Raw genomic sequence first — 20,835 nt, forward strand, 5'->3', positions numbered from 1 at the left:
ACAACATACGGGGATAGCCTTCTAGAACGTCTGCAATGACCTTGCGGTGTGAGTGGAACGAATGTCATTCAACATGGGATGGAATTGAGTCTTTTTCTCGGCACTTTACGGATCACGTTAATCAACTAGAAGATACTGATGTTTTAGCTAATGCTGATAGTGGTCGTTTCGTATGTCTTTGGTCTGACTGTCGTTGGGAAAGTGAGAACAGGTCGAAGATGTGCCTACACGCCAGCTTCCATCCTTACCATTCCTACCTAAAACATGTCGGTAGGACAACTGCAGCAGAAAGAAAACTGGGCAATTGTACGTTGGGTGAAGCCACAGTAAACGATATTCCAGATGTTCATGAAGTTTACGCTTGCGGATGGCGAGATTGTAAAAGAACTTTTTACTGTCCGTATCAGTATTACTGCCACGTCGAAAATCATGCCGTTTCTGAGGATCCCGAAGAGGGCACAACACTGTTCAAATGTGAATGGCAAGGTTTGAAATTACAATTTGAATTGCGTGTCTAGATCATACTTGTTTCCGTTGGATGGTTTTTTTACTAAAACAGTGATTACGTTCTGAGCAGGAGCTTTAGACAGATTTCTTAGACATGCAGTTACAATTAATAGGGTAGTTGAGGGTCATCTAAATTTTTGACAATTTTTACAAACGTACAAGCTCATGCTAGAGACAGCTAGGGTTAAGGCTGGTTCACAATACACCTCGCGTGGCGTCCCGTCGCGTCAAAGGAGGCCGTTTGGGACAGTACAGGACGGGCTGGAGTAGGAAAAAATTCTATCCAACGCGTGGCGTCAAAGAAGGACGTGACGCAAGGTGTATTGTGAACAGGCTTAATTAAAGACCACCATGTACTTTCAAGATTTTCAATGGGAAAAGCATTAAATATTTAAGTGTTCTACTTGCTTACATCTTAATTAGTGGTTATAAACCCAGCTGCATAGGCATGTGACACAGTATGGATGACATTGATTGTTTGATGTGAGAGCCCTAAATTAACCTTTATGGTTTTGCGCCAGTAGATACCAATTGATAAAGCACCAGTTGACATCTGGCTATGCATCTGTTAAGATCTATCATATTTTCCGAATTTTAATAAAGCCCAAAAAACTAAATTCATGTTTTGGACAGGTTTTGACAACCATCAAGGTTGTCTTATTAATACATATTTGAGAGGAAAATGTCAGGTGTTAGTAGAGGTGTGAACATCGCCTACAACATGGTAAATGGCATAGATATATGTACAATTGCAATTATATTAAATCACAGTAGCCAAGATCTTTCATCATACTCTCATTTATGTGGAACGAAATGGTATACAGTATAGTGGCAGAGAAACTGGAAGTGCAGCCACTGAAGCCATCGACATGGTCTATTTGAAAGTAGATAGCACCAAAGTAGACTGTCAGGATAGGTGAAACAACACAGAAGAAGAAGAACAAGAAGAAGAAGAAGAAGAAGAACAAGAACAAGAACAACAAGAACAACAAGAAGAACAAGAACAACAACAAGAAGGAGAACAACAAGAAGAAGAAGAACAACAACAACAACAACAAGTTTGTTTTGCCTTGCACTAATCTCTAACACTTCTTGCTGTCCCTAACAACTGCCTTGTCTAAGGTAATTAACTGTTTAACACCTTAATGATGATGATGTAGTTCATTATTTTATTTCACAAAAATGAAGGAACAAGTTGTACAGGTGTGAAATTTTGTTACACATTTTCATTCGTTAAATTTTGGAATATATATACAGTAGTAGTCTTATGTCCATGATGTTGCAGCATTACCTATGTTTAGAACATGTATGTGGAATGTTTACCTTTTTCATACATATATTAGGGGTCTCTTCAATGACAGAAACTGCATTTGAACAGTCTCTATAAGCATCAACAATTTTATGTATGCATTGACGAAGGGGAAGTGTACATGGAAAGTGTGCATTTTGTACAATCATGAAACTGTTGAAAACTTAACAACTCCTTAGCTAGTTAGAGTCTCTAACACACTACTAGTGCTAACACCAGCAGGTATGGCTCGCAGCTACTTTTTATTCTTTGTGTTGTGTGTGCTGTAATGGCAGAGAAATATTTTATTATCACAGGAGGAGCAATCAACATAAAACCAAACTGTAGTTTGGCTACCGGGATATGTGACCTCATCACCCACATGGATCAGGTATCTAATTGCTTTGTGGTGGAACGTCAAGCGAATAAGACCACAGGATGGTAACTCCTGTTTGTCATATGTTGTGCTTGTACCCTGAACAAGGAGGTTAAACATGAGAATGAAGCCTTGAAGCTATTGATGAAACAGGACAAGTCATGCGAGTTACGTTCTTTGCACTGGCACATCAATTCTTCATCAATACAGTAAAGCCTGGTTCACAATATTGACGTCGAGGTCGACGTCGACAATAGAAATGAATCCTATTCCAGCGTCGACGTCGGCGTCAACATCAAAGGATGCCGCCGACGTCGAGGCGGTTTCTTTGAAGTTTGACGCTCAACTGAGCGTCGGCGTCATATTGTGAACCAGGCTTAAGTTGGAGACCACCAATAAGTTAGGGAAATGTGATGGCCACGAACGCAACTGTCAATTGCAAACTCCTCCAAGACACAACCACTTAACAGTCAGCTAGTGGATGGGAAATATCGTAGGTATATCAATTATCCAATTTTGATGTCCGGCCACCAAAATAAAACCTGCCAAATATGCTTTTTTTGTCAACTCTTAGCAAACTGCCAAATTGAATTCTTGCCAATGTTTCATCTTATGTGGTAGTGCACATTTTATCTTGATTTCAATGACAGCATTGAATTGGCAGTTATAGTAGTAAATATTGGAGGAAACGTCACTCTTGATGTTGATCAAGCCAATACTATGTCTCGTGTAATATACAATGAGTAAGGAGTCAGTCAGAATTTTTTGACTGCGTACGAAAGGCATGCTAGAGGTAAGGGTAGATCACACATTGTGATTTAGAATTTGTCATCATGAAAGTCAGCACATAGTGAACATTCAAGTGCTTTGGCCAGTTACATCGAACTATAATGGCTTATTTGTTGCTTATGGCAATTATTATGACATGGTTATTGTGGGCACCTGATTTCAGCTGTGAGCCATAAGAAATGGAAATTTGTAAGAGTCGTGTGACTGTGTGATTAACATACTCAAAGGTGTTAAATTATTTTTGATCTACATGACTAGTACACAGATGTGTGGATGTGAGACTATGTTCTGTCATGCTTAGGAATGTGCCACACTTTCAGTGCAGTCAAGAATGTGCCACGCTTCCAGTGCAGTCAAGAATGATCCAATCAATCATGAACCAGTGTTTCTGTTTGGTCATCCATGGCGACCACAGACAATTGATCAACAAACAGCCAATCACAAACCGACGATTTTTGAGAGACATTTTACCAGAACAGTCTATTTCATGTTTGTAATTACCAGGTCTTGTTGGAAATAAATAACAGATACTTACCTGTCTGCTTATATGGCTAACATGAAATCAATCGTTTTCTGGCTTACTACAATTATACGAGAACTAACATTGCATAATTAGGAGTGACACTTATGTCTCGAATGTTGTATCTTTTACTTTGACAGTTATAGACTATGTACTAATAGTGGTGTTATGGCATTATGCTCACATGAAATGACAGTCGCTTTGTACAATTTTAGGTACCGTATAACTGGTTATTTCTCCAATCATGATATTTCTGCGAATTCTGTGAAGAAATCACAGAGCACACAAAATGAATCCGCAGATAATTGGGCTTATCCTTGGAGTTCCAGGCAGTCACTGTTTTGACACATACCTACGTGTACCAGTTGAAACGCAGAACTGTAATTGCAGTAATTATAACTTTTGTCCAAATGCTCAAATTGCAGAAATTTGAGACTGCAAAAATAACCTGTTATACATTAGATTTTACAAGTAGCGTGATTTGAAGCAAAAAAATGTAGTCTAAATTTATAAATACCTTACAACAAGTTGAACGGAGCTCTTCAAAGTGCTCGTAGCTATGGACACGAGTGTCACGTGGCCAGACCTTCAGTGTGCACGCAGGGCGGATAGGGAGAGGGTCTGGTCACTATCGCAAGTTTTTTGGTGTCTATCGCCAGAATGTTGGCATGCCTAATCACCTTTCAGATTGGAAGTAAGAGGTGTGACCTTGTATTGAATTATGATGACAGCTCCATTAGTGGGTGGGCGGTCACACTTGGCCACGTGAGACTAGGTGAAAACACAGCTTCAGTTACTAGTTAGTAAATGCAACAGGATATTCATGGCATTGTGCTACATTATTGGCGAGGTAACTGTATACTGCTTTGCTTAGTTTCTCTGTTTCTCTCTCATTTTTCAAGTTTAGTAAACTGGTAGCAATTGCTTGATAGGTCTTTGTCATCTCACCATAAACAACTACAAGAGAAACCAGCAGCTCACTTGTACAAATATTCTAAATACATTTTGTGCTAGAAGACTACCACATATTACAGAGTTTATTATTTTATGGTATTTGCTTGATTTGTTACATAAAATGGGCTCTGTTGTTGGCAGGTTGCTCTGTTTCAGCTAAGACTAAGTTCAAACTCAAAGAACATTGCAAAGTTCACACACATAAGAAGGAAGCAGCATGTCCAACATGTGGTGGTCTGTTTGCAAGTGCAACAAAACTGAAAGATCACTTTGCTCGTCAGGCATCTCTTGATGGTAAGATGCTACAGCATTAGAACAAACAGCTACACAGTCAGATCTTGTTATTTTAATGACGTTTGTCTCCGTGGTGTTTTCCAAACTAACATTACTAACAGATTATCAGTAAACAGACATCAGGGCTTTGTGTTACATTTTGTACATGGGATTTTTGTGTGCCGTTTGCTGTTCTTTGGTTTTGTGTACCACTACCAGAAAGCAAAGGTGTCAGATTATTGGTTGTTATAACGAGGTCTGACTGTGTACTTAGAGCAGATGATTAGTGGCTTTTTTCTGGCTTTTTGTCACTCACCTACCTGTTTATCATCTTTATTGTTTGTATTTATAGTTTCTTTTCTTTGTTTGTTGGTTTGTCTCGCAATTTCTACCTATAGGGATATGTTTTAAGGGTAACTGCAAAGCAAAAATCAAAAATTCTTTTATGTTGGAAATCGAAAATTCTAGTTGCATACATAACAGGAAAAATAGTTTTAGATTTTTGAGTTAAGTCATGGAGAAATAGCAATTCAAAGTTGCTTCCGGTTCAACAAGTTCTGGTAACGGGCGTGGTGTAGTGTACACGTCACAGAGGGGAGATGCGTGTGCATCTGTATAGTCAGCGGCCTGTAAAAATGACTACATCTTCCATGTCCAAGGCAACGCTGCTAGGGTAGAGGCGACGGCAGCAACAGTTATTTTTCTGAAGAGCCCTCTGGTGGTTTTTACATGATGATAGCGTTCCGTCATTGCATGAATCGCAAGATGAAGAAGATCTGCTAGGAGCCATTATAGTGACTAGGCCACACAGGTTCGAGCTCAGCGACAGTGTCTCTGAAGCTTTGAGATCGCCTGCTGCCTTAGAAGCGGACGAGGAACAGGACAGGCCACCCGATAGCCTGTCACCATCACAAGTAGAAGTAAGAGTAGCAAACGTAATCGATGCACATCTGGATAAGTAAACAACCATCACAGGTGCAGCTGCGGGGATTGTGAAATGATAGATACGTACACTCGTGTGGAGTGCGTGTGCTGTCAAAACGTATTGAGGTTGTCTCAAATTATGATGCGATAATACCGTCGAATACTAGCGACAATAGTGGCACAGTGTACTGGTGAGTTCATGCAAAACTCTAGCTATTGCTGTGAGAAAGAGAACAGAATGAGTTGAAGTTTGTACGTTGAATTCACATTGACACAAGGGTTAACTTCACTGTACAGTATACTGTAATGCATACGACTGCATTCATTACACATGATGATCAAGCACCTAGATGCAAGTCTAGATATAGTCATCAAGAGTGTGACCTCTCCTGGCCATTTGCAGTAGTTTTAGTCCTGCACGAGAGTCTTCCTTACCCTCATTTTTCCTGCTTTTCAAATGCAGCTCCCATTTTCTTTTGCGAAGGTTCCAGAGTGCTGCGATCTTGAAGTGGAGAGGCATGGTAGATGGAAAATGGTGGCCTTAATTTTGCTCTTCTACAACCCAGACCAAGTTCTTGAATAAACCTGGCTCTATGTATCTCGAAGCAATCAGGCAAAAAGTGGCTATTACTGACTCTTGTCCACTCAGTAGTAGTCGTGTAGATGACTCAAACGTCTCTGCAGTTGTCCTCCTTATATGAGATTCCCACTCTTTTCTTAGCTTGGGGTCTTCGGAAATTGAAACATGCTTGCGTATGACTTGTGCAAATTGGTGCATCCTGCAGCCACACAACACCGAACCATTCTTTCACCACATTCCTTTGTTGACAGTACACGCTAGTGTGGAGTCTCCCCTCTGTGACGTGTACACTACACCACGCCTGCCACCTGAACTTGAAGAAACGGAAGCAACTTGACCTGCTATTTCTCAGCGAAGACTTAACTTAAAAATTTAAAACTATTTTGCCTGTCATGTATGCAACTGGAACTATCAATTTCCAACATAAAAGAACTGTTGGTTTTTGCAGTGCAGTTACCCTTTAAGCGAATTGATACATCCAGTTGAGTGGTTATGTTCTAAAGAGATCTGCAAAGGTACCTACTAAACATAGGATTGAAGGTAAACAGTCTTAGTAGAACACCTGCTGCAACAACAAAGAGACCATGCCCAAAGATATTAGATGTCATGAGATTGTTCTCTAGTAATGTCGGGACAATCAAGACCAATAGGCTTTAATCATTATGGTTATAAAAACATATATCCTTCCTCACAAAGCACGCTGATCCTCTCTCACAAAGCGCTTGCAGCTACAAATTCTCAAAGCTTTTTGTATGGATTTTACACATGATTACACTACAGTAGACTACTAGAAACGTAGCATATTAGCTAGTTATGGTCAAAAGGAGAATAAATGGTCAGAAGGCATATTTAAAAAATAGTATCCGTATACTATTCATTAAATACTATTCATTAAATACTATTGATTTCTTAAGTTTGACGTCACAGTAGCCAACGTATATGCACAACTTACTCTTGTAAAGCTCAGATCACAATCCCAGTTTTAAGTTAATTAAGTCAACATGTCATTGTAATAATCTAGTGTATTAGAGAGAGAGAGAGAGAGAGAGAGGGAGGGAGGGAGGGAGGGAGGGAGGGAGGGAGGGAGGAGAGGGAGAACAGAGAGAGAACAATCATATATAGAGAACAATCATATATTATTTCTTCAAGTACAACTATACATAGATGTCTAGACCACTAAATAAAAGACAAGCCAGTTAAATCATCACAATCTCAACATAAACGATCTAAAACTAAACGAGCGTTAAATTTCCACAGACACACAGATAACTGTTCGTGTAGCTGGCACACAGACTGGCTGGTAGTAATGATGCGGTGGTATGCAGCTCTCTTGGCAATAACTTTCAAAGTTTCCAAACTTTGAGGAGACCACAATCCAAGAGTTTCCACAGCCAGTGGAAGAAATTATGATCCAGCCTGCGAAACATCATCATGTTTGAGATCCTTCTCTCTTTCCCCTGCATCTGCTGCTTGTCCAGGGTGAGTGGCGGCAATAACAATGAACCGAGGAAGTAACGAGTTACGGACTGTAATGTCAAAGAAAGCTGAATGGCCATCCAAGAAGTCAGGATGAAATAGGTCACCTGGCTTCTTGTAATTATTTGAACTGCAGCCCTGTTCTACTTTGCAATCACTGTTATCAGAGATTAGGTATTGAAATAGCACGTCTTGTAAGGCATTGTGCCTTTTGGTGCGCAATGATTGTCTTCCGCAGCCTAATAAATGTTGGAGATATTTGTCTAAGACATGACCACAGATACATCAGAGATTACAGCTTTGTGATGAAAAGAAGGGCAAACCTAACCAGATTTAGATGCTGTTGTAACTCTTCTCTGGTCATAGACAGGCCAACTTTGGGGTTTGGAGATGCCCGTAACCACGAACCAGAATGGGGAGCAGACAAAGTACTAATAGAGTGACAGCTACTAAGGAAAGCAGCAGGAGCAGTTCTACTAGCTTCTCCCAAACCAAAGCCACCTAAACGGATTGGAAGGGTAGCCTGCTTCCACGAATGGTCGGATACAGAACAGCCCAAGATAGTTTGCAGAGAATGGCGAAGGCCTTTGTCATAACGATGGAGCTAATGCATAACTTTGTCCGGAGGGGTGGTTCTGAGAAGATATATATATATCTGTGTTATGTTTAACAAGGTTATGTTCAATGAGGTTTATTCGGCAAGTCCAGAGTGGCTATTATATTGAATAGTCTACCAATCATGCAGTAACTAATATACATGCATAAGACTCTACGTAGTAAAACTAGGGAAACGTGAAGTAACGATATGATGTCATTACCAAATAGGTCAGCATTAAACATTTGATGATGTCATTATCTGTCGTCATTATATTTGATGACATCATATTGACAGTTGGCAAAATATCCTGGCTAGAACACTGCGCTAGCAGCAAGACATAGCTTCTTTTAATCAAGCTCAAGCTTAATTTTGTGCTCATATGGTGCTAAACCACATCTCATGGGCACTACAAATAGCACTCATTCAGATGCAAAAAATCAAGGCCTGGCCTGGCAACCACAGACAATATTGATGTACCTCCAATCAGGCACACCAAACTGTTCATGAAAGAGTTTTTTTACCAGAACAGTGTAATTCGTGTTTGTAATTGCCAGGTCATGTCAGAAGTAAATGGCAGAACTAACCTTGCTGCAACTGCTAACGCGAAATCAATGACTTTCCCAGTGTACAATAGCTAGAATTGAACCTAACATTGCATGACCAGTAGAGACACTTATATTCTGTGTATGGGATAACTATTGCTACTTTGACGATTACAGACTATTAGCAGTGTTGTGGACTTTGTGGTCACATGCAACAACGGTCACTTTGTAGGGTTTTTGATAGATTTTACAAGTAGCATAGAAGGAAGCTGATGTCTAAATTATTGTTTTAGACAATATTTCTATTGTGGTTTTCAGAAGGCTCATAGCTGTGGAAACAAGAATGTAAACACAAACTCAAGTACTGGTTAATAATATTCATTAATATGCTCAACAGTAGCACCTTAGTTTCTGGATGTTTGTTTGTACATCTTTATCTGTATAGATTGTATTTCAATCATAATTTGTGCTTTCTGCACTTAGTAGTTCTAGATTATTATGTTGACTTATTAATGAAATAGCTGTAGAACTTTCATCTTTCAAGTCGATAATCTAAGCAACTGTATTGTCTCTGTTAGAGGGGTGTTTTCAATGCTCTCACTGCTTGAAGAGGCTGTCATCAGAGAGATTGCTAAGAGATCACATGAGCCAGCATGGTCAGTAAGTCATTGCAATGCATGTCATGTCATCAGTTGTCTAAGTTTATGCTGTCAACTGTAGTTGTATTGAGTAGTATGGGTCAATTTATGTTTTCATGCATAATCATTTTTAACTGAAGTTTCTACCATTTCTCAATCATGTTTAATCCCTAAAACGTTGTGCTTGGAAGCAAACTGTGCACAAATCAACTGGATAGAGTTTAAAGTTGAACAGTATGGTTACTACTACATAGCAAAAGTGTGTTTTCTGTTTGTTAGGAGCTTCTGTGGCAAGTTTTTTCAGCTATGAGCCATAAGAAACAGACTTTATAAAAGTAATGAGACTTAAATGGGAACTCCACGGAAATACAACCTGATCTCAAGATGTAGGCTTTATCATGAAACTTTGTGCTACACTACTTTCAGGCCAGCTGTTGCTTTGGTAGCAAAGAAAATGCATATTATGTACGGAGCATGCAGCAGACTGACACGTTATTGGCGCTAAGCTCCGCCTACACCAAATGAATTTCCTGCGTAGCTCAGTTATCTTGCCAGTAAACTACACGCAAACTAAACAGGAATGGTAACTGTAGAGGGATCTAGTGTTTTAAGGCCTTAGAAGAGCATTTTGTAACAAAAGTAGGATGCTAGAGGCCGTTTTCTACCAGCAGACTTGACCCTCTCCTCTCACAGAAGATGAGGCTTTTGCAATAAACTCAACGGTAATAAGCGTCAGCCTTCGCTTTATTGATCTACAATGAGAAAGATGCACAAGGTTCAAGTATATCAAGGAAGCATAGATGTTCTCTTTGAGAGACCTGCGTAGGTGGACACGCCTCTTGTTGTTCTCTAGTTCTACATCCATGTCAAATTTAGATGGAAGTCCACTGTGCTCAGCTTTGGCAATCAGCAGGGCTTCTAGTTGTCTCGTGAGCCGCACTAGAGGATTGAGTATCCGAGAATGATGAAGGGGCAGTATATTGCCATGTTCACATGTCTACACACTGCAGGGTGTAACAACTTACGTACTACAGCACAGGTGCTTGTCACTTAGTCAACGTTCACTTATCTGACACGTCGGATATTCGACAGGTCAAGCTTGCCATGTGGGTGATGATATAACAGATGATATGACAGATGATATGACAGATAACGCATCCTGCATATTATATAAATTCACAATCAATCGTGAAAGGTATAATTTTTATCTCTAGATCAATAAGACATTGATTTTGTTTAAATTCACATCTACATTCAGTACTGTCGCGTGTCACTTGTCCTACCTTCTTGGGACCGGACCCCTGTTGGATATGTGAAAATGTTAGATAACTGAAGTCAACTATTGTTCATATTGTACGGCTTTTTTCCGCATTACGTATACTGAACGTAGATGTAGAATGAATGTTGATGTAGATGAATGTAGAATACAACGAGAAGAAACGCTTGAACTCACTCTCAAACTTGTTTCAAGAAACAGCTGACATGCACGTGGATGTACATGTATGCAGCTGACCAGCCACGTGATCACCCACGTGACAAGCTTGACCTGTCGGATAACCGGCGTGTCGGATAAGTGACACGCGACTGTACTAGCTACACCATCTACATCATTGTGCTCAGGTAAAAGTCTAAGGCTCAATCAAAGCCATTCGGCACCTGTAACACTCCACCCAGTCGCTGTTTGAAAGAGGCGTGTCTGCTTACTTAGATCTCTTCGAGAGAACCTCATATTTGAACCCTCTCAATGTTTCTCTTCGTAGATTGATAGAATGAAGGCTGACACTAATTACCGTAAAGTTTTATTGCACTAGCTTCATTTCTGTGAGAGGAGAGGGTCAAGTCTGCTGGGAGTAAACAGCGTCTAGCATTCTACTTTCATTGCAGAGAGCTCTTGTAGGGCCTTGCAAACACAAGATCTCTCTATAGTTACCATTCCCATTTAGTTTTCATGTAGTTTACTGGCAAGATAACTGAGCTACACAAGCAATTCATTTGGTGTAGGCAGAGCTTAGCACCAACGACATATCAGCCTGGCGCATGCTTCATACATAACGCACGTTTTCTCTGCTACCAAAGCGACTGTTAGCCTGAAAGTAGCACAGCACGAAGCTTCACGATAAAGCCTAGATTTTGAGATCAGGTTGTATTTCCGTTGGAGTTTTAAGCCTTGTCAAGTTGTTCACAATATGATGCTGATGTTGACGCTGACGCTGACACTGAAATAAATGAATCTTACTCCAGCATCAGCATCAGTGTCAACATCAAAGGCTTCCGCCTCCGTCAAAGCAGCTCTTTGAGCATCAGCGTCATATTGAACCAGGCTTTAGCGAGTAGTGTACTCTAAACATGCACGGCTGAACTGACTTCTAGTCTGCTGGCTATCTGGTTTGCTGGCTGGCTGGCTGACTTTGTCTGTCATGCTGCAAGAATATGCTTCTTGTGGCCCAGTCATGGAGCAGTATTTCCTTTATGTCGTGTGTAGCAACCAGAAACAATGGACAAACAGCCATTCAGATGTGCAAAATGTTTATGAAAGAATTCCAGAAAAGTGTCATTCATGTTTACGATTGCCAAGTCTTGTCGGAAATAAACAACAGAACTTACCTGTCTGCAACTGCTAACTCGAAATCAATCGCTTTTTTAGCTTATGATGTTTATACCGGAATACACAGTATGTAACCAGGAGCGATTTGTATGTCTCGTATATGATAACTACTAGTAATACGTGAACCTCCGTCGAGCATCGCTTCAAATGAAAGCTATGAAGCAATGCTAATTGGGAGTAGCTTCTAGCTGGAGTATAGCTATATAGTTGAGTTGAAGTTGATTGAAATGTTTGCTATCGTCATCTAGTAGGTAGAGATTCGTATGTTACTGTAGAGATGTTCTATTCCTACTCACAATGGTACATACAGTTATTCCTCACTCATAACTAACTTCTAACTTAAAGGTGCCTGCTCACGATTTACTGCACACGTGCAGACTCACCTACGTAAACTTGAAATTGTTCAAGTTGTGTCATAACGAAGCAGAACAAGGCAATATCTTAGTGTGCACCACTTTCTATGACATAGTCTTTATTCCTAGTATAAAGAGAAAGGCGAATCGTGTTCTTGTTTGCCACAGCAGTTTTGCTCCTCGTACTTGACATTTCGAGAAAGCTAACGACAAGTGTGTTAGGGTCTTTCTCCACGCATTTACCATTTACTATCTTGAAATAGCTTGGCTGCTAAATGACAAAGCTCTTTCTTGATTGTTTTCCTGTTGCACGTGACCCGGGAATGGGTGAAAACCAGAGCATTATTGTACTATCATGGTGGTGCCTGAAACTCAGAGCATGAAAGTAGCCATGGAGAAGAGCTGGATGCCGCCAACAGTGTGGATTGCTTATCTATCTTTACGTGATAACTACTAACCTCAAAGTTGCAGACCCATTTTCGAGTCACGTGCAACAAGGAAAAGACTGAGAAATTTCTTTGTCGTTCAACAGCAAGCTATCTCAAACTGGTAAATGGTAAATGTGTGGATAAAGACATGATTTCAAGTTTGTGTGGGTGTGTCTGCTATGCGAGTAAATTCGTTAGTGGGCACCTTTAAGCATTGCTAGATTGTAACTACCTAGTATACATAATTCTGTCAAACTTCCAATGTTTTGAATGCTGTAGCTATTCTATTCTGCATGTCTTTGTCTATCGCTTTTACAATCTAAATTGTGTATCTAAATACATATTGTATGAAGTTACGTACAGTACAATATCTACAGTATCCGTGGTTGGCGACACGCATTAGCAACGAAGTCCCATACGTAATGCACGCACTACGCTTCACGTTTGTGCGTACTGTGGCAGCAAGATTGGGTGCTCATAGGTTTTCAGGTAGCATTGTTTGAAATACAATGTTTCCGTTGTTTCTGATCAAAATTGACGTCTTTGTCGTTAAATTATCTCTCATGCCGAACAGGGCCTAGTGATTGACCACCCGGCCATTAATGCTGTGTGCGACAAAAAAAAGAGCAATGTGTTGTGATTGGTCATTCACTGCATACCATACATTCCTGAAGCGTGACACCTTTATAAGGTTATTTTTAGCCAGCTACAGAGATTTGATGCAAATGGAACGCTGTTAGTATACCACTCCACCCAAGTCACGTGACTCTTTAAAGTCCTGGTCTTATTACTCATAGTTTTCAATAACTCTTGTTACTGTACTTCAACAACTAGACTATTTATGAACTTGTGGTCACGCAGAACGACTGTTGCTATATAGACTTTACAAGTAGCACGTTTAGAAAAAATAGCATCTAAATTCGTAATTCACCATGACAATTCTAAATTTCTTTTATGGTTTTAAAGCTCAAGCTGTGGAAGTGACGGTGTGAACACAGCTTTAATTACTACACCATTTCCAGATCAAATATGTTCATAGTCACTTCAAATTGGTGTTATGTCAACTGAAATTTGTACTTTGTCAGTTCAAGTTCATACGTTGTCATTTCAAATTGGCATTATGTCAAATCATATTCATTCACAGTCATTTCAAATTGGTCAATTGTCATTTCAAATTCGTTTACAATCATTTCATATTGATCAACTGTCAATTCAAACTCATTCACAGTCATTTTCAAATCTGTTATGTGTCATTCCAAATTCTCAAATTCGCTGTGACATGCTAATTATGGTGTAGATTCATGTCGATTGCTCTACTCTTAGTTTGATTAATATTTTGGATATGCGCTAACCTATTGAGCAAACTCCTGGCATAGTTTACTAATTGCTGAGCAAAGCGAGCCTCTTTCTTGTCATGTCTATTGAGGTCAAGATATTATGTGTGTGTGTGTGTGTGTGTGTGTGTGTGTGTGTGTGTGTGTGTGTGTGTGTGTGTGTGTGTGTGTGTGTGTGTGTGTGTGTGTGTGTGTGTACGTCAGCACTTGTCATATGGATTTACGGCGAAACGGAAAGACGGATTGACAAAACGACGATGACAAAACGACGATGCCAGATGAATTCAATTTTACTTCGTAACATCTGCGCTAAAAATTGAATCAAGTGTTCCCTTTCGAGGGGTCGACTCAATTATAATTTCTTGGCGAAAAGAGTAAATAACTCTCGATTTTGCTCTCGTATGTGACTAATAAGGAATAACATTGATGCGTGACAAAAGGAATTGAAAGAAAAAGCTAGAAGAGGAAAGTCTGTTTTCTGAGTTTCCTTGCGTTAGTTTGACAGGAATTATTGCTACGCGACCATTGTTACACACTACTGACCATTGTTATGTGACTAGCTAAGTAAACGAGTGAGACGATTGAAGCTTGAACGAAGAATTGAAAACAATTAACTAGAAGAAGAGCAACTGAAAGTCTGTACGTTTTCTGAGTTCCCACGTTTAGATCTTTGACAGAAACTATTGCTACGTAATGCTACGCGAATAGGTAAAGACAGACACCATCACTCGCCAAACACAATGCTAACAAGCATTTACTAGTTAGACTATTTGTAATGCTCTAATCAATAGAGTAACACCAAAAGAACACAACTCTGCGAAATACATCGTTTAGCCATGCTATGACTACTCTTTATTATCTATTAAGACACAAAATCGGACGCAAGAAATAGAACTCGTTTTATATCTTGCATCATCGCTGCTTCGTATTCTGTGTTGTGCAAATTTAATGTGAATCGCAAGAAAGAACACAAATCTTTGACGCAAGAACGCAAGGCAACACAGCGTCCGCTTGCGTCGCTCATGTGAACCAGGCATTAGACAATTCTGGTGTTCGTAGAGAACAGAGATGTGCACCAGATTCCATGGATAGACCAGGTGACATCTGCCACCCAGACTTTTTGTTTGGTAAACCCTCTTATTTTGACATCTTAGTGCGAAACTTATTCACACCATTTACAATCAGGTGGTTCTGCCAAAGACAGAGAATCGAAAAAGGGTGAACTTCATAATCTAAATGCTTTATTATATGGAGGTTTGTTTTACCCCGTGACATTCAAGATGCGAACAGGGACATTTTTCTCTTTACCTTCTTCCGCTAGAGTTGCACATCCCAGTAAACCAGACCATCCAGTTAATTCATTCAGTACCTCTACTACACCCGTCCATTTGGTTGGAGTGTTCGAATGAATTCGTCCCCATATTGTCCGTTTTTCTCCTGGTAAAATTATCACTCTGTCTGGTGAGTAGACTTGACCGAATTTTATCAGACAAACCGAACTAGTAGCCACACCGACAGTTTCAAATGTGGAGATCTTTTGACCATGCAGATACAGACTTTTTGGAGCAACGTCAATTTGCACATTGGGATGTGCCAGTATCCGTCCCCAAGATACCGTATTCAATTCCTCTCCATCATTTGGTTCCAGAACGTAATCATGCAGTCGCCTGGGTAGTTTGCGAATCCGTTTAGATCTTCTTAATATAACTGGTGGTTCAGGTGAAGTGTGTTGGCTTTCTTGTTCTAGGTGTGTTCCAGGCTGCTCTTCCGCACCTCCCTCCGCTTCGGATGGTGACTCTTCTTTCGAGTCAGTGCTCTCGCAACCAACCGTATTATCAGGATCTTCTGTTGATGTGGGGCACTTTACCGGTCACCTTTGTCTGGGACGTGGACTCCTCAATGCATTTTCGGGCATAAGTCGTTCCTCACGTTGTACGTATGGCTTCAGAGCATCATGGTGTAGCGTTGTCTCTTTACTATCATGAGGCAATTTTAAGATGTAGACAACATCGGATATTGGTCTAACAACAACATACGGTCCTATCCAGCGCGGTGAAAGAGATCTTGATACTTTTCGTCTTCCCATTTTATTCCTAACCAACACCAGTCTCTTCAGAGGCGTAAGTTTGAATCCCACTCCGGTCACCAAATGTAAGGTGGCACGTGTAGCAACACGACAGCCAAGTGAGCGTAACACAAGAGTGTCTGATTTATTGTGTGTGTCTGCTTTTATAGAACCGAATGAATAGGGTGCTTTATCTAAGCAACGTGCACTACGCAATACAAAGTATCAGTACACTACAACTCTTTGGTGGTTGAGTCGTATTGAGTTTAGTCTGCTCATAGCTTGGAAGTGTTAAAGGAGCATTCCGGAGATATGCGCTAGGCTGCTGGCTCTGCCTTCGCTCGCTAATGGGAAATCCATAATACTAATCAAGTTGGGTATCTGGGCGCTGTCTTAGAGCAAACCCAACTGATGTATGTTGAGAACATTTAAAACTTAAAAACTGACGGGCCATTTCAAGAATTTTGTTCGCCAAGTGAAGCATATTTTTAGCGCCATCAGATCACGTAAGCCTTATACTGACGCAATCACTTTTTCGGAAATGGTCTCTCTGTTGTTTCTGTTGCTTCAAGAATTGTGGAAACTGTGGTGCTACTTTCAGACTGTCTACAGACTGACCTTCTTTGCGTGCGATTTATTTCCATCCGGCAACATTTGAGAGAATTGGCGTTTTGTGTTGTCGATCGCGTTCTAGCAGTTTACGAAGCACTCATTCCAACGCAGAACACTTTCCACAAACTCCCTTGATCACCGGACCTTGCTATTTCGGCTGTGCACTACGCTGCGCACTAGAAGCTGCGCAGTTCTCCAGAGTGTTTCTTTAAAGACAATAGCCAAGAAATCTACCCTGACAACAAGCGTTTCAATAAATAAGGCATATTGTCAATAGACCAAGAATACTTCTGACCTTTCAACCCGTAGGTTGTTATCAACCAAAAATACCAGATTCCATACAAAGACTGCAGTGAGTCGTACAAGAAACAATAAGATGTTTACAACAGAGGCAATATGAACATAAATTGGCTATCCGTCGGAGTGACATTAACACCAATACAGTAGCGGCTCGCTGTTGGGACAACAATCACGTTATGGACTGGAAGAACAGCACAGTATTAACAACAGAAAGATGAGTCAAAGAGGCCATTTGGATTCAGAGAAAAGGAGAGTTAAATCAACAGATGGATTAAGAGTAGCTAAAGATCATTGGTCTAGACGTCCTAGACACTTAAACATTTTAAACAATTTGCAGTAGTTGTAGTAGACCTTTTTTGGTTGATAACAATCTACAGGTTGAAACGTCCCAAGTATTTCTTGGTCTATTTATGGTAAACATCTCTGGCGAACCAACACATTATGTTTAAATGCTGTACCAAGAAATATCACTTTTTATTGTTGAAAATATCAGTTTATTTATTAAACAAGTAATTGAAGCTGTGTTTTTACACTCTTGCTTTCATAGTTATGAGCTGGCCTTCTACAACCCACGATGGGATTGTCACAAAGAAATACGAATTTAGAAACTATTTTTCTTTTCAGCTGACTACTGGTAAAATCTAACAAAGCGACTATTGTTTTACATGACCACAAAGTTTGTAAACAGCCTGTAGTTGTCAAAATACAGTAATGAGAGTTATCATATAGAGGACATAAATAATACTCGTGGTTACTCAATGTTAGGTTCCTGTATAAATGTCTTAAGCCATGAATGTGATTGATTTCATGTTAACAGTTGCAAACAGGTAAGGTCTTTTTCATGAGCATTTCTCAGATCTGATTGGTGGTCACCTATTGTCTATGGTTGCCATGTACAACAAATCACAAATACTGCTTGGTGATTGGATTGCATTGAGGGTGTGACACATTCCTGACATAGTCACACATTCATCCACACATATAGCCCACAGACCAGAAGCCAGTCAAGCCATATATCTTTGAGTACCCTACTCGTTAAGTCATGTGACTTTTACAAAGTCCTGTTTTTTCTGGGCTCATAGCTGAAATTAGAAATTTAATGTGTATTCATAGTGCTACATTTTACCTGGGCAAACGACAGTGACCTGAGTTACTCTAATAAACCAAAATGTCAAATGCAAAATGTGTGTGTGTGTGTGTGTGTGTGTGTGTGTGTGTGTGTGTGTGTGTGTGTGTGTGTGTGTGTGCATGCACGCGCACACACATGTATTGGTGGCATTTGTGGCTCAATTGTTAGAGAGTTGAGTAGAAACATCCAGGACCTTCAGGTCACAAGTTTAAGACTGAGATGAGCACAACTGTAATTCTCTTGAGCAAGAAACTCACACACAATTGCCTCTCTTGACTCAGGAGTGGAAATGACTACCTGCTCTTTGACTGGGGGTGGATATGCAAGTACAGGTGAGATGTTGTGCTCCCGCTCAATGCGTTATGGTATGGTTAGTCCTCCCGGACAGCTCTGGCCAAGCTCCAGAGATTAGTTAGTGCAGGCCCATTAGACTCCGCTTAGTGCACGAGGGTACTGTTTCTAGGGATGAGGTGAGCTATCATCGGAATGCTGACGGGTTTAACATTTGTCCAACGTTTGTCTGTGTGTGTGTGTCTGTCTGTCTGTCTGTCTGTCTGTGCATGCGTGTGTGTGTGTGTGTGTGTGTGTGTGTGTGTGTGTGTGCGTGTGTGTGTGTGTGTGTGTGTGTGTGTGTGTGTGTGTGTGTGTGTGTGTGTGTGTGTGTGTGTGTGTGTGTGGTAGACACATAACCGTGTTTTGGTTTGACAGTCTTGCTTGTCTAAATGTTAGTCATTTTTGCATGTGTAGTTGTCTGTGTTGTTGTTTATATTGTCATAGATGTGATTGTTTCTTGATAGTGAACAAGTACAAGTGTATGATCTGTCCAATGACATGTCCATCGCCTTCAGCTTTGAAGCGACACATGAGACACAGACACTCAGAACAGCGGCCTCACACATGTGATCTTTGTACCTTCAGGTTGGTTTGATCATGCCAAGTACAATTAATAGAGTATAATTCTATGTTTGGATTCTTATTATATGAGTATAACTGATAAGCATATCCTACTACAATTAAACGTTGATGCTGTTATATGTTTGGCACTGAAGACAACTAGCCTTACTGATTTCAACTGATATTGAATACCACAATAGTAGATCAACAGGATTGTGCATAATTTTAGGATCTAGTTACTAGAATGTGGTGTAGGTTTGAGAAGACCAGTGTTATTAAGCAGGCTATATTTGAAGGGGCCAGCAGCAATCCAGAAGATCAAGCTTCTTAGTATATATCTGCCTTATTTTATTACCCGTAAGGTTGCACTGATAATTGTATCCGCTGATAGAGCCAATATTGGAATGTATCGGAATCAGCTTGGTTGCCACCAATAATACAGATAACATTATGTGCATGCGTAGACGTGTGGTTGGTGTGTGCAAGTCACGATGAGTTTGTGGAGCTGAAGAAGATATCTCCTATCTGGGAACACTTTCATTTGAGAGAGGACACAGGATTTGCTGTCTGCAATGTTTGCAGTTAGTCCTTTTATTTGGCAGTAGTAGGGAAACCTACGATACCATGACTATGACTTGATGTTAATTAAGTTGTCAATATTGCAAATGTTATCTGAAATATGGTATGGACTTATGGTAGTTTATCAGTTATCCGAAATAACTAAACATGGCTTATCGGTGCCAAATTATTTTTCATGGAAAAATTATAAGGAATGAACAGGTTGTGACTTCCACTGCAATTTGTTATCAGAATAAACAATGACATCAGATGCAAAAATGATTGACAGTTCACGAAAAGCCAGCGAATATGATGTGGCAGAATAGTAAAATGGGAATAAGAACTTACCCTGGAGCATGTTTGTTTGACTTTCACCAGCTTAACTGATTGAGCCAGTAGAGACCGTTTACATTTTACTTACTTCTACCAACTGACATCATGGAGCTCCACCAGTTTCACCACCTCAACCAACTATTCGCTGGTGGAGGTTGGATATTATATTGTTCTTACATTAAAAAGAAGTGTCTATTCAACAAAGCCATTTCAAAGATGGCCCTCTGCACTCGCTGATCTGCAGAACCTTTGGTAGAAGAGAAAGAACATTGGTACAGCACATGTATATAGTTATAAAAAATTCTAGTAGGTTGTTGGTGTGAGCACTCAACGAATCTGGAAATAGAGCCTACTCGTACACCCCCTATTTTTTTCGGGAAAGCATACAAAAATGTTGATAACATGGGTGAATATTACGAGGTTAGTACCATTGACATGTATTTGCTATAGGGTAGTATTACATCTACAGCTACAAACAAATTTGTACAAGGTCTTCTAGCATTGGTGATTTATGTAGGTTTTTGGCGGCCTCACTTCAATTTGTGTCAAGAAGCAATAAGCAGGTAGCTAGTTTTATAGGTCTGGTTACATAGTTTGCATATACGTAGACATCTGGGCATCTTAGGCTTGCCTCTTTCCTAGCCTCGCAAGCCAAGCCTTCCTCTGTGCTCACTGCGCGACCGCGTGTGCTGTTCGCCTGCTCACATGTGAGAGGAGATGCTTGAGCTGGAACTGCTCAATTTTCTAGCCTCACGAGCC

The 20,835-nt window shown here is 40.3% G+C and overlaps 1 protein-coding gene across 2 annotated transcripts in view; it reads left to right on the top strand.

The window, feature by feature from the left end:
• The first annotated feature begins 15 nt into the window (after positions 1–15).
• The window catches only part of LOC134177398 (death-associated protein kinase 2-like), a 29,938-nt gene continuing 9,118 nt past the window's right edge, over positions 16–20,835 (top strand). For both annotated transcript variants that reach the window (XR_009969494.1, XR_009969493.1), the window contains exons 1-4: positions 16–486; positions 4,576–4,728; positions 9,406–9,483; positions 19,089–19,209. The gene's annotated coding sequence lies outside the window, so the exon portion shown is untranslated. The remainder of the gene's footprint in view (positions 487–4,575; positions 4,729–9,405; positions 9,484–19,088; positions 19,210–20,835) is intronic.

The sequence above is a fragment of the Corticium candelabrum genome, chromosome 3 (genome assembly GCF_963422355.1).
Source record: "Corticium candelabrum chromosome 3, ooCorCand1.1, whole genome shotgun sequence".
Taxonomy (NCBI): Eukaryota; Metazoa; Porifera; class Homoscleromorpha; order Homosclerophorida; family Plakinidae; genus Corticium; species Corticium candelabrum.